The sequence below is a fragment of the Ursus arctos genome, unplaced genomic scaffold (assembly GCF_023065955.2).
Source record: "Ursus arctos isolate Adak ecotype North America unplaced genomic scaffold, UrsArc2.0 scaffold_17, whole genome shotgun sequence".
Taxonomy (NCBI): Eukaryota; Metazoa; Chordata; class Mammalia; order Carnivora; family Ursidae; genus Ursus; species Ursus arctos.
The window spans coordinates 52,428,302-52,441,566 of NW_026622841.1; the positions used below are offsets into that span (position 1 = coordinate 52,428,302).

Genomic DNA, 13,265 nt, shown 5'->3' on the forward strand with positions numbered 1-13,265 from the left:
CATTGAAGTGACATCATTAGTTTGGTATTACAGAAAGACAACATCGGCAACATGAAGGATGAATTATAGTGATCACAGTCAAGAGTGTTGGTTTGAGAACTATTTCAAAGTCTCAGGAAGAAACGATCATGGTCCACAATAAGATAGTGGCTGTAAGAATAAGGAGAGGACAGATATGTGGGATAGAATTTACTTATTGAATTTGATGGCTACAAAGGGAGGGAAACTCAAAGATGAGACGGTTCTTTCATTTGAATTGGAAGATGAGTTATGGAAGATACTGTTAAATTCCCATTAAACTTATTTCTTCTTACTTTTGAGCACACAACCAGATTAAATATTCCAGCCTCCCCTACAGCTAAGTGTGACTGAATTTTGGTCAAGGGAGTGAGTGGCGATGATGAGCACCACTTTCCATCTTAATCAATAAAAATCACTGCTGGTTTTTCTTCCATTATCTTCTCCTATCAGCTGTATGTCAGTGTAAGGATGATGAAAAGAAGAGCCTCTGTTAGCCTGGATCCCTGAAAGGAGGGCTCATATCCCTTTATCCATTGATTGGACTTTGCATTAGTAAGAAATAAACATAGTGTTAAGCCACTAAGATTTGGGGATTTACCCAGAAGCTAGGTTAACTTAACTAATACAATGGTGATGCCAAAACAGAGATTCCGGAGCAGAAGCTGATGCAGTGGTAGAGTTTAATTTAGGTCATATTTAGTTTGAGATTCTTTTGATACTTCCAAGCAGCTGGAAATAGTGGTCCAGAGATCAGGAGAGAGCAAGAAGCAAAGATATAGAAAATTTTGGGCTACAGGTGGTCCTGACTGATGTAACAGAGAGGGCATGGAAGTAAAAAAGATGAAGGTGTATGATGGGGAATATCTGAATATACAGGAATGCAAGAGGGGAAAAAAAGAGGAATCAGAAGAGAACACCTTCTCAAAAAAATTTTTATGATTGTTACTTTATACAATAAGCCAAAATAGTTACTCTTAGAATTCTAAGGATGACTTACCCTTGTTAAACTGATAGTCATATAAGCCATATTATTGCCTCTGCTATTAAAAGACTGAATTCAATGAACTCCTTAATGCTTTGCTTCCCACACTATAAGCTCTAAAATTCAATGAAACCATCCCTCATGCCAAAATGCCAAAATTCATTTAAATATTGTAAAAGCTTTGAAACCAACCAGTGGCCCCTGAGGAATTCTGACATATCTAATAATCTCTTTGGTTCAGACCTTGTCTATCCTGTGTCATCAACTTGCTAATGTTTGATCCCTTTCAAAATGCTTTCACATGTGTTATTCATATGATGCCCCTAACAAATCCGTAAGGTTGAATGCAGCTGACAAATGATCAAAAGAGACTGTTACCTTAGTACGGGGCCCATGTCAAAGCAAAGCCCATTCCAGGAAGCTGAATAACTGTCTCCCAAGGATATCTGTAAGAAAAATATACCCATTTAAAAATGCTATTTCAATCCTATAGGTTATCCATTTATCCAGCCCCTGTAGTTTGTAAGTCTCACAAGTCTTTTTAATGTGACATCAGTGAACATCTTGCTTCCTGCCTCACAGTCTGAGTCACTGTCAATGATCCCCCAGAGAGAGTGAGCAAGTGATGAAGTGTGCATCCTGGATACCAGAAACAACCAGTGGCCTTTGTCATAATGGCCTTCAATAGTTTCAAATATATTCTGATTAACTCCTCACCAGATAGGGGTTATGCATATACTTGCCTAAAGGAAGTGGCTATTTTGAAATATTTCTGATTTAACTTGTCTTCTTCTTTTTTAAACATTTATTTATTTTATTTATTTGAGAGAGAGGCAGAGAGAGCACAAGCAGAAGGAGAGGGAGAGGGACAAGCAGACTCCCCAATGAGCATGGAGTACTGAGCCAGGCACGGGCCCCAATCCCAGGACCCCAAGACCATGACCTGAGATGAAGTCAGACAATTAACCAACTGAGCCACCGAGGTGCCCCTCAACTTGTCTTCTAATAGAAGTACTAGTCAAATAAAACCACCATTCAGATGAGTTCTCATAAATTCCCACTTTTGTTTAGACCATCTCTTCTAATACCTTCAAATATTATTCTAAAAAGACCAAATTTCTTTGTTTTTTAAGTAGGCTCCATGCCCAGTGTGAAGCCCAATGCAGGACTTGAACTCATGACCCTGAGAGCACGACCTGAGCCAAGATCAAGAGTCAAACACGTAACTGACTGAGCCACCCAAGTGCCACTAAAATGATCAAATTTCTACACATGATTCTCTGTATCAACTTGGCAAAACTATGGTGACTATTATTTAGTCAAAACACTAGTTTACTGTTGCTGTGAAGGTATTTTTTGATGTGATTAACATTTAAAATCAGTTGACTTTAAGGTGAGCAGATTACCCTCCATGATGTGGGTAGGCTTCATTCAATCGGTTGAAGATCTTAAGAGCAAAATCCAAAGTTTCCCAAACAAAGAATTCTGCCTCCAGACTAAAACATAGAAATTCTGCCAGAGCTTTCATCCTTTAGACTCAGAACTAAACCATGAACTCATACCTAAATCTTTAGCCCACCAGCTTGCCTTACAGATTTTGAACTTGGTAGTCCTGAAAATGGCAATTTTCCCACACACTCCTTTTAGTAAACTTAACATCCTCTATTCAAATATTACCCATGTAGTCATGTGGTGTCATTCAATGTATTTTCTCTTAAGCCTTTTATTTTTTATTTTTTTTTAAAGATTTTATTTATTTATTTGACAGAGAGAGAGAGACAGCCAGCGAGAGAGGGAACACAAGCAGGGGGAGTGGGAGAGGAAGAAGCAGGCTCCCAGCGGAGGAGCCTGATGTGGGGCTCGATCCCAGGACCCCGGGATCACGCCCTGAGCCGAAGGCAGACGCTTAACGACTGAGCCACCCAGGCGCCCCTCTCTTAAGCCTTTTAAAACATCTTGAGAAGGTGGCAGAACCACATCCACAAAAAAGAAATTATTGTCCTTGTTCTCATTTGTTATGAGGAATGTTTTTTGGTAGGAAACACTTGAAAGATACTTTTCTGTAAGAATATATCCATGAATATACCCTTGATTAAAGATTTGGAAATGAATAAAAGCAGAATGTATTAGTCAGGGTGCTCCAGAGAAACAGAACAATATTTATGATCTCATTTATTCTTAATCACCTCCCTAAATGCCTTATCTTCAAATACAACCACATTGAGGGGTTAGGGTTTCAATGTAGGGATTTGGGGGGGGACACAATTCAGTCAATAACACAGTTTAAGAAACTAGAAAAAGAAGAGCAAATTAAACCCAAAGCAAACAGAGGGAAGGAAATAATGAAGATTCGAGGAGAGATAAATGAAATCAAGAATAGAACAAGAGAATCAATAAAACGAAATGTTTGTTTTATGGGGAAAAAAATCAATAAAATTGACAAATTTAGCTAGACTGAGAAAGAAAGAAAAAGGAGAAGATGCAAAGAGCTAAAATCAGAAAGAAAATAGGGACCATACAACCAACTCTACGGAAATTTTTGAAAAATAAGAATAAAAGAATTCTATAAATAATTGTCCATCAATAAACTAGATAACCTAAATGAAATGGACAAAATCCTAGAAACATACAATTACCAAAACTGACTCAAGAGGAATAGAAAATCTGAACAGACCTTTAACAAGTTAAGATATTAAATCAGTGATTTAAAAAAAAGAAAGAAAGAAAAGAAAAGAAAAGAAAAGAAAAGAAAAGAAAAGAAAAGAAAAGAAAAGAAAATTCTCCCAATGCAGAAAAGTCCAGGACCAAATGGCTTCACTTGTGAATTCTACCAAACATTTTAAAAAGAATTAAAACCAATACTCCTCAAACTCTTCCAATAAAAAGAACAGAAGGGAACACTCCCTAATTTATTCTATGAGACCAATTTACCCTATTACCAAACACACCTCAAGAAATGTTCCTTATGAATATACGTTAAAAAATCCTCAGGAAAAAAAATACTATCCAACTAAATCCAGCAGCATACTAAAGGAATTATATATCATGACCAAGTGGGCTGTATCTCAGGAATGCATAAGTGATTCAATCTGTGAAAAGCAATGCTATATGAAAGGGAGAAAAACACACGATCAACTCAATTGATGGAGAAAAAGCATATGACAAAATCCAACACTTTTGAATGATTATAAAAAAAAACCACTTAATACACTAGAAAACAAGGAAACTTCCTTAAGCTGATAAAGGACATATATGGAAAACCCACAATGATCATCATATTTGATAGTGAAAAACTAAAGTTTTCACCCAAAAATGAGGGCAAGATAAGGATGCCTGCTTTTAGCTCTTCTTCAGCATTGTACTCCAGTACAATTCTGGCCAGAGAAATAGGCAAGGTAAATAAATAAAAGCATATAAGTTGAAAAGTAAAACTATCTGTATTTACAGACGACATGATCCTATATCTAGAAACTCCAAAGAATCCACAGAAAACCTACTACAACTTATCAATTAGCAATTGATTTCACAGACCTGAAAAATACAAGAATCAGTTGTATTTCCATAAGCCAGCAATGAATAACCCAAAAATAAAATTAAGAAAAAAATTCCATTTACAATAACATCCAAAACTATAAAATACCCAGAAATAAGTTTAATCAAGTGTGTAGTATACTAAAAACCACAAAACATTGTTAAAAGAAATTGAAGAAATCTAAATAAATGGAAAGCTTCCCCTTCTCCTGGATTGGAATAGTTAATATTTTTAAGATGATGATCCAAAGCAATCTATATATTCAAAGCACTCTGTACCAAAATTCCAGTGGCCACTTATGAAGAAACAGAAAAGCCAATAATCAGGGGTGCCTGGGTAGCGCAGTCGTTAAGCGTCTGCCTTCAGCTCAGGGCATGATCCCGACGTTCCGTGATCGAGTCCCACATCGGGCTCCTCAGGTGGGAGCCTACTTCTTCCTCTCCCTCTCCCCTGCTATGTTCCCTCTCTCGTTGGCTGTCTCTCTGTCATATAAATAAACAAAATCTTTAAAAAAAAAAAAAAGAAAAGCCAATAATCAAATTATATGGAGTTTTAAGAGGCCACAAATAGCCAAAACTGTATTTAAAAAGAATAGTGCTCACTTCGGCAGCACGTATACAAAATTGGAACAATTCAGAGAAGATGAGCATGGCCCCTGCACAAGGATGACACACAAATTCATGAAGGGTTCCATATTTTTTAAAAAATAAAATAATAAAATAAAATAAAAAGAAGAATAAAGTTAAGAACTCATACATCTTGATTTCAAAAGTTACTACAAAGCTACAGTAATCAAAACAGTGTGATACTGGCATACAGACAGACATATAGATCAATGGAACAATATCGGGGATCCAGAAATAAACCTATACGTTCATGGCCAACTGATTTTCTACAAGCATGCTGAAACCATTCAATATGGGAAGAATAGTCTCTTCAACAAGTGATGCTGAGACAACTGGATATATACATACAAAAAAAATGAAGTTGCACCCCTACATCACAGGGGTCATCAAAATTAAAAACTTTCATGCATCAAAGGACATTAGCAAGAAAGTGAGAAAACAACCTACAGAATGGGGGAAAATATTTGCAAATCATATATCTGACAAAAAGCATAGTATCTTCAATATATAAAGAATTCTTACAACTCAACAACAAAAAGAAAAGTCGACCGAAAAATGGGCAAAGAATCTGAATAGAATCTGAATAGAATCTGAATCATCCCTCCAAGACAATATATAAATTGCCAATATTCACATACATGAGAAGATGCTCAACATCATTAGTCATTAGGGAAATGGAAATGAAAATCACAATCATGTACCACTTGAATATGTACTCACTAGAATAACTGTAAATTATTCTTAATGGAAAATAACACGTGTTGGTGGAGATGTGGAGAAAGAACCCTTGTGCCTTGCTGGTGGGAGTGTAAAGTGGTTCAACCACTGTGGAAAATGGTTTGGAACTTCCTCAAAAAGTCAAACATAGATTTAGCATGGACCTAGCGATTTCACTCCTAGGTTAATACCCAAAAGAATTGAAAACAGGTACTCAAACAAATAAACACACACATAGGTTCAAAGCAGTACTATTCACAATAGCCAAAAGGTAGAAATAGTACAAATGTCCATTGACGTAAGAATGGATAAACACATCGTGGTATATTCTTACAACAGAATATTATTCAACCATAATAAGGAAAAAAGTGCTAACACATGCTACAATTTGTAAAACTTAAAAACATATACTAAATAAAAGGAACCAAATACAAAAGTCCACATACTCTATGATTCCATTTTGGGAAATACACAGAATAGAAAAATCCATACAGACAAAACAAACGGTAGTCACCAGGGGCAGGAGAAGGGGAAAATGGGGAGCAACTACTTAAGAGATATAGGCTTTCCTTTTGGAGTGATGAAAATGCACAGCATTATGACTGTACTAAATGACACTAAATTGTTCACTTTAAAAGGATTAATCTTACAGTATGTGAATTTCACCATAATTTTTTAAAATTATGCACAAAAAGAGAGAGATCCTTGAAATAATACCCTTTATGTAGATTATTAGCTTCCAGGAGGATTGCCTAAATGCTGAATTCCTAAAGTTTTATAATTTCTCCTTGGAGGACCTTAAAATAAGGTAATATTTAACAGTCTTTTGTATCAAGCATTATGTCAAAAAATTACATATACTTCCTTTAAACTTAATTATAGCCAAAATTACCTTCAATTTAAAGAAGAAAAACTGAGGTATGGAGAGGTTAAATTATCCAAAGTTACACAGACGGGAGGAAAATGGACCTCAGATGAGCATTTCACTATTAACTGTTCTTTAACAACAGAATTAAAGAAATAGTTATTCAAATTCAAAAAGAGTTTATTGAGAAGCTGTTAAATTGTGTTTTCGTTAATGTGGTACACATAACATTGATGGTACAAAAAATATTTGAAGCATATATGGATAAACATTTTAATAGATATGTGCCTTAAACTGCATTAAAATAAAATGTATTAGATATCAACACTATAACGCCACAGATAGTACTATTTGACACAAGACTACATAAATTTGAAAAGTTAATTTCATAAAGAAAAATATTAAAAATAATAGCTAGCATTTATTGAACATATATGATTTGCTGGGCACTGTTTTAAGGGCTTTAAACATATTAATGCATATATTCATGTATTTAATCAACTATTAATACAGTACTTGCATGTAAAAAATTATGAAGGATCTATTCATATACTGAAGGGTAGAAAACATTGGTATAATTAAAAGAAATAGCTTCTATAGTTAGACCTGAATTTAACTCTGGGTTCTACCATTTAACAACTGTGACATGGACCAGGAAATGATGAATTATTAGCTGTTATACCTGTACATCCAAAGACATCAGACTATCAAAATAGTCAGACTTATTTTAAAAATAACTAAACTTCTAGAAATAAAAAATATAATTATATTCCTGATGAACATAGATGTAAGACTCCTCAACAAAATATTAGCAAACCAAAATCAACAATACATTAAATACGTCAAGTAAATTCAACAGTACACTTGATCATTCACCATGATCAAGTAGGATTTATTCCAGGGATGCAAAGGTGTATCAATATTTGCAAATCTATCAGTGTGATACATCACATTAATAAGAGGGAGGATAAAAACCATATGATCAACTCAATAAATGCAAAAAAATCATTTGACAAATACGACATCCATTCATAATAAAAGCACTCAGCAAAGTGGGTTTAGAGGAAACATACCTCAACATAATAAAAGCTACATATAAAACCCCACAGCTAACAACATATTCAGTGATGAAAAATTGAAAGCTTTTCCTCTCAGGAACAAGACAAGGATGTCCACTCTCATCACTTTTATTCAGCATAATACTAGAAGTCCTAGCTGCAGCAATCAGGCAAGAAAAAGAAATAAAAGTTCTCCAAATTGGTAAGGGAGAAGTAAAGCTGTCACTATGTAAATACATATACATACTATATGTATAGTATGATACTATACATAGAAAACCTTAAAGACTCCACCAAAAAACTAGTAGGCTAATGCATGTTTAGTAAAGTTGAAATATACAAAATTAATATACAGAAATCTATTGCATTTCTATACATGAGTAACAGTAGCAGGAAGAGAAATTAAAACAATCTCATTTACAATTGCACCAGAAAGAATTAAACATCTAAGAATAAATTTAACAGAGGAGGTGAAAAACCTATAGTCTGATAACTATAAATGGAAAGATCTACCAGGCTCATGGATTGGAAGAACCGATATTGTTAAAATGTCTATACTACCCAAAGCAATCTACAGATTCAATGCAACCCCTATCAAAACACCAATAGCATTTTTCACAGAACTAGAAAAAGAATCCTGAAATTTGTATAGAACTACAAAAGATCTTGAATAACCAAAGCAATCTTGAGAAAGAAGAACAAACCTGGAGGCATCACAATCCCAGGTTTCCAGATATACTACAAAGCTGTAGAAATCAAAACAGTATGGTACTGGCACACAAATGGACACATAGATCAGTGGAACAGAATAGAGTCCAGAAATAAACCTACAATATATATGGTCAATTAATCTATGACAAAGGAGGCAAGAATACACAATGGGGAGAAAACAGTCTCTTCAACAAACGGTGCTGGGAAAACTGGACATGCAAAAGACTGAAACTGGACCACTTTCTTACACCATACACAAAAGTAAACTCAAAATGGATGAAAGACCAAATGTGAGACCTGAAACCATAAAACTCCTAAAAGAAAACATAAGCATCAACTCTTGGACATTGGCCTTAGCAACATATTTATGGATCTGTCCCTCAGTCAAGGGAAACAAAAGCAAAAATAAACAATTGGGACGACACCAAAATAAAAAGCCTTTGCACAGCAAAGGAAACAATCAACAAAACAAAAAGGCACCCTACAGAATGGGAGAAGGTATTTGCAAATCATTCATTCAATAAGGGCTAATATCCAAATATATGAAGAACTCATACAACCTAATATTAAAAAGAAATAATCTGATTTTAAAATGGGCAGAGGGGGCGCCTGGGTGGCACAGCGGTTAAGCGTCTGCCTTTGGCTCAGGGCGTGATCCCGGCCTTATGGGATCGAGCCCCACATCAGGCTCCTCCGCTATGAGCCTGCTTCTTCCTCTCCCACTCCCCCTGCTTGTGTTCCCTCTCTCGCTGGCTGTCTCTCTCTCTCTGTCAAATAAATAAATAGAATCTTTAAAAAATAAAAAAATAAAAAAATAAAAATAAAATGGGCAGAGAACTTGAATAAACATTTTTTGAAGGAAGACATGGATGGCCAACAGGGACTTGAAAAGATGCTCAGCTAATCACTAATCATCAGGGAAGTATAAATCAAAACCGCAATGAGATATCACCTGTTATCTTTCAGATCGGCTATTATCAAAAACAAAAAAATAACAAATGTTGGTGAGGATGTGGAGAAAAGAGAAGTATTGATCACTGTTGGTAGGAATGTAAATTGTGCAGCCGCTATGAAAAAACAGTATGGAGATTTCTTAAAAAATTAAAAATAGAACTACCAGATAACCTAGCTATTCCACGTCTGGGTATTTATCTAAAGTAAATGAAAACAACATTTGAAGAGATATATGCACCCCTATGTCCACTACAGCACCATTTACAATAGCCAAGATACGGAAGCAACCTAAGTGTCCACCCATAGATGAATCCATAGATATATATATACACACAATAAAGTAATAGTCACAAAAAAGAATGAAATCTTGCCATTTCCGATGACCTGGATGGACTTAGAGGGCATTATGCTAGGTGAATAAATAATAAAGAGAAAGACAAATACCATATGATTTCACAAATATATGGAATCTAAAAAAGAAAATAAAACAGAAACAGATTCATAAAAACAGGATGTAAACTGTTGGTTACCACAGTGGGGAGGGTTTAGAAGTTGGGCGAAATAGGTAAAGGAGATTAAGAGGTACAAACTTCCGGTTATAAAATAATTTGGGGGATGTAATGTACAGCATAGAGAATATAGACAATAATATTATAATAACTTTGGATGGTGATAGATAATAACTAGACTTATCATGGGGATCATTTCATAATGTATCCAAATATCAAATCACTGTGATATACACCTGAAACTAATAGGATATTGTTGTCAATTACACTTAAAAAGAAAGGAAGGCAAGCAGGAAGGAAAACCTCCCCCAAATGGCTAAAATGCATAAACAAGCATGGTACACAATAAGAAACATAAATGGTCAAAACACATACGAAAAGCTGCTCAAACATATTCTAAAAATAAAGACAATGCAAATTCAAAGAACCAGTTAGATATAATTTTACTCCTACTACCAGAGTGGCAAATTGAAGAGGTCAGAAAATACCAAGTGTTGGTGAAAATATAACTGGCACAAATATTTTAGAAAACAGTGTAGCATTATCATGTAAAGTTTAATATCCACATGCCCCCTCTAATCTAGCAATTCTACTCCTAAACCTAAATCTAATCCTAAAGCAATTCCTAACATGTGGGTCAGGAGATACATACAAGAATAACAACGTATCATTTATAATAGCAAACGGCCAAAGACAATTCAAATATCCAGTATCAAGAAATTGCACACATGAACTATGGTATATTCACACAGTGGTATATTATGTAGCAATAAAAAGAAAAAAACTAACATTGCATGAATGACACAATTCGAAGGAATTTTAGAAACATAATAAGTGAAGCAAGTTGCAGAAATCTAAAGCAGTCTGATATTATTTTTAAAAATTTCAGAAATAAGCAATACTAAGCAAATAAATCAAGGTATAGATAGATAAATATAAAACTCTATGTTTCTAAAAGTCAGAGGGCGATTAACAAACTTCAGGATACTGGTTAACTCAGGAAAGATAGGATAAATTCCACAATCTAAGGCTTAATCTTGAGTCACAGATTCAAGAATATTCGCTTTATTATTAGGCTTCATAACTTAAATATATACATTACATATTTATTAAGCATCCCTATGTTGGCAATGTAGGTTTTTTAAAATGTATTTTGTAACGTATGGTATTTGCAAAAGAAAATATGTATAGTTTTCATTGTTAATAGCAAGCCCATCCTGAGTACTTTTAGCATGATTGCCCAGTCTTGTATTAGGGTTCATAAATCTCATATTGAGGCCAAAGTAAGAGTTCATTCTGACTCTGAAACTTTAAATGACATTTTGATACTATCTGTTGCTCCAGAGAAATTCCATAAATTATAATGACTCAGTAAATGGTTTTCCTTTTTTAGATGAAGAAAATATGATGACATTATCTCTTCCTCAACAAAAAAAAATCAATTTCTAGCTATAAAAGATTACAAGAATACTACATGTTCTTCAGATGAAGCCTGAGATGTGAAATGCAGTCTAAGTTCTCCATTCATCCTTTATGGTTTCCAAAATTCCTTTTATATAACTAGCATGTTAAAAATTGAAAGCATTTCTTTTATATTTCCAGAATTTCTTTTCATCTTAATAAATTTTACTGTTTTTAACTATAAAATCACTTCAAAAATAGACATATAAACTAAAAATTTTCCATAATAAAGACATATAAAGTAAAAATTTTACCACCCATAGATAACAACTTTTTTGTTGTATATTTTTCTCTCCCGAGGTACATATATTTTAGGTAATCGATATCAAAATTCATCTAGTTTAGCATTTTGCTTTTGAAAGTATTTTATTTTTGCTTTTGAAAGTATTTTAACACAATTTAATGCCTGCAGTTTCATTAGGAAATGCTCTTTTATTTGAAGCCTTCTTTACCTGCTATATCAACACTGATGGAAAAAACATGAGACTGGTTGGGTAGGAAGTGGGTCAGAGCGGAGCCTTACTACAGGGGAGAAGCAGCGCTTACAACTAGCACTGTCAATAGTGGCTGAATTGAAGCAGATGGTATACATTCCCCTCCATTAACATAAATATAGACAGCATTAATGTAGACACGGTCCTATCTACCAACCCCGCCCACCACCTGAAGTTTAAGTTCGTGTCCAAAGACCTGGCATTCAGGAAGCATTCTCCCAGTGTTCCACCCATTTTGTAGCCGGAGTAAGTTTGGGTACTCTCTGAGCTGCCTTTGACCTCCAGGAAAAACGGCATGGGCTTCAGAGAGTCGGGAAGATTGAGGAAGATTCTGTAGGCGCGTAGCAATAAGAGGCAACTCCACAGAACAGAGAGCTGCGGCTCCTTGTCCCGTCCCGCCCCGGGGTAGTCTCTTATGCAGGCACGGAGGGTTTCATTAGAAATGCCTCCCTGTAGCTGTCAGGCTTTCACGTGAAGAACGGGGACCGTGGAACACACTCAATAAACATTAAGACTGCAGTATCCCAGTACGAGCGGGGGACACCGCAACCCCCTCGGCGCCACATCGGCCGCTTTCCCTTTAAGAACCTGAGCGCCCATCCCGCGGAGGGAGCTGCCCAGGTTCTGCGTGCAAGTACGAACTCAGATCCCTCCGCCGAGCCCCGCTTCGTTTCCCCCGGATTTCCTTCTCTCGCTCCCACCCGCCCGCTTCGGGGCTCCCGGTTCGCACTTCCCCGGCTACTAGTCCGGGCGAGCCTATCCCTCGGTCATCGACCTAGGCCTGGCCTGGTCCGCGGAGCCGCCCCGCGGCGGCCCGCCCCCGATCCCGACACGCACTTCCGGCGAAGCGGCAGCTGGGACGGAGCCCGGCAGGGAGCGGGCGCGTGGGGCGGCAGGCGGTCGCGGGAACGCTGGCGGTACTGTTGCGGGACCTCTTGACACAGAATCATGCCCTGCGCGGGGAGAGCAACGAGCTCGGACCCGGTGCGGCGGCTGCTGTGCGAGAAAGCCAACCTGCTGGCCCGCGTGCGTCTGCCTGCCTGCCCGGTGGCTTTTCCCTCCCAAAACGTTTAATGGTGACTCCGTCCGACTTCCCGAGTTTTGATCCAAACAGCCTCTTACATACGGTTCTTCGAGGCCAGATTCTTCAAGGACACCCCAAAGGTGGCATTTTAATTAGCTGCCGCACTGGGATGGCCGAAGAGTGGGTAGTCCCCTAGAGGGAGAGCCCCATCCTGGCTCATTTCATGGGCTTCGTGGACGCGCTGAAGTAGGCGTTTGGCTGAAACGGGTAGAAAAGAATGCGGCAGGACCCCTCTTATGGGGAGGGACGGC

General features: G+C 36.8%; 1 non-coding gene across 1 annotated transcript; it reads left to right on the plus strand.

Annotated features, from left to right (window-relative positions):
- The first annotated feature begins 5,129 nt into the window (after positions 1-5,129).
- On the plus strand, positions 5,130-5,235 carry LOC113253580 (U6 spliceosomal RNA). Its single transcript, XR_003315471.1, has one exon. It is a non-coding gene; the product is annotated as a U6 spliceosomal RNA (small nuclear RNA).
- Positions 5,236-13,265: the final 8,030 nt, after the last annotated feature.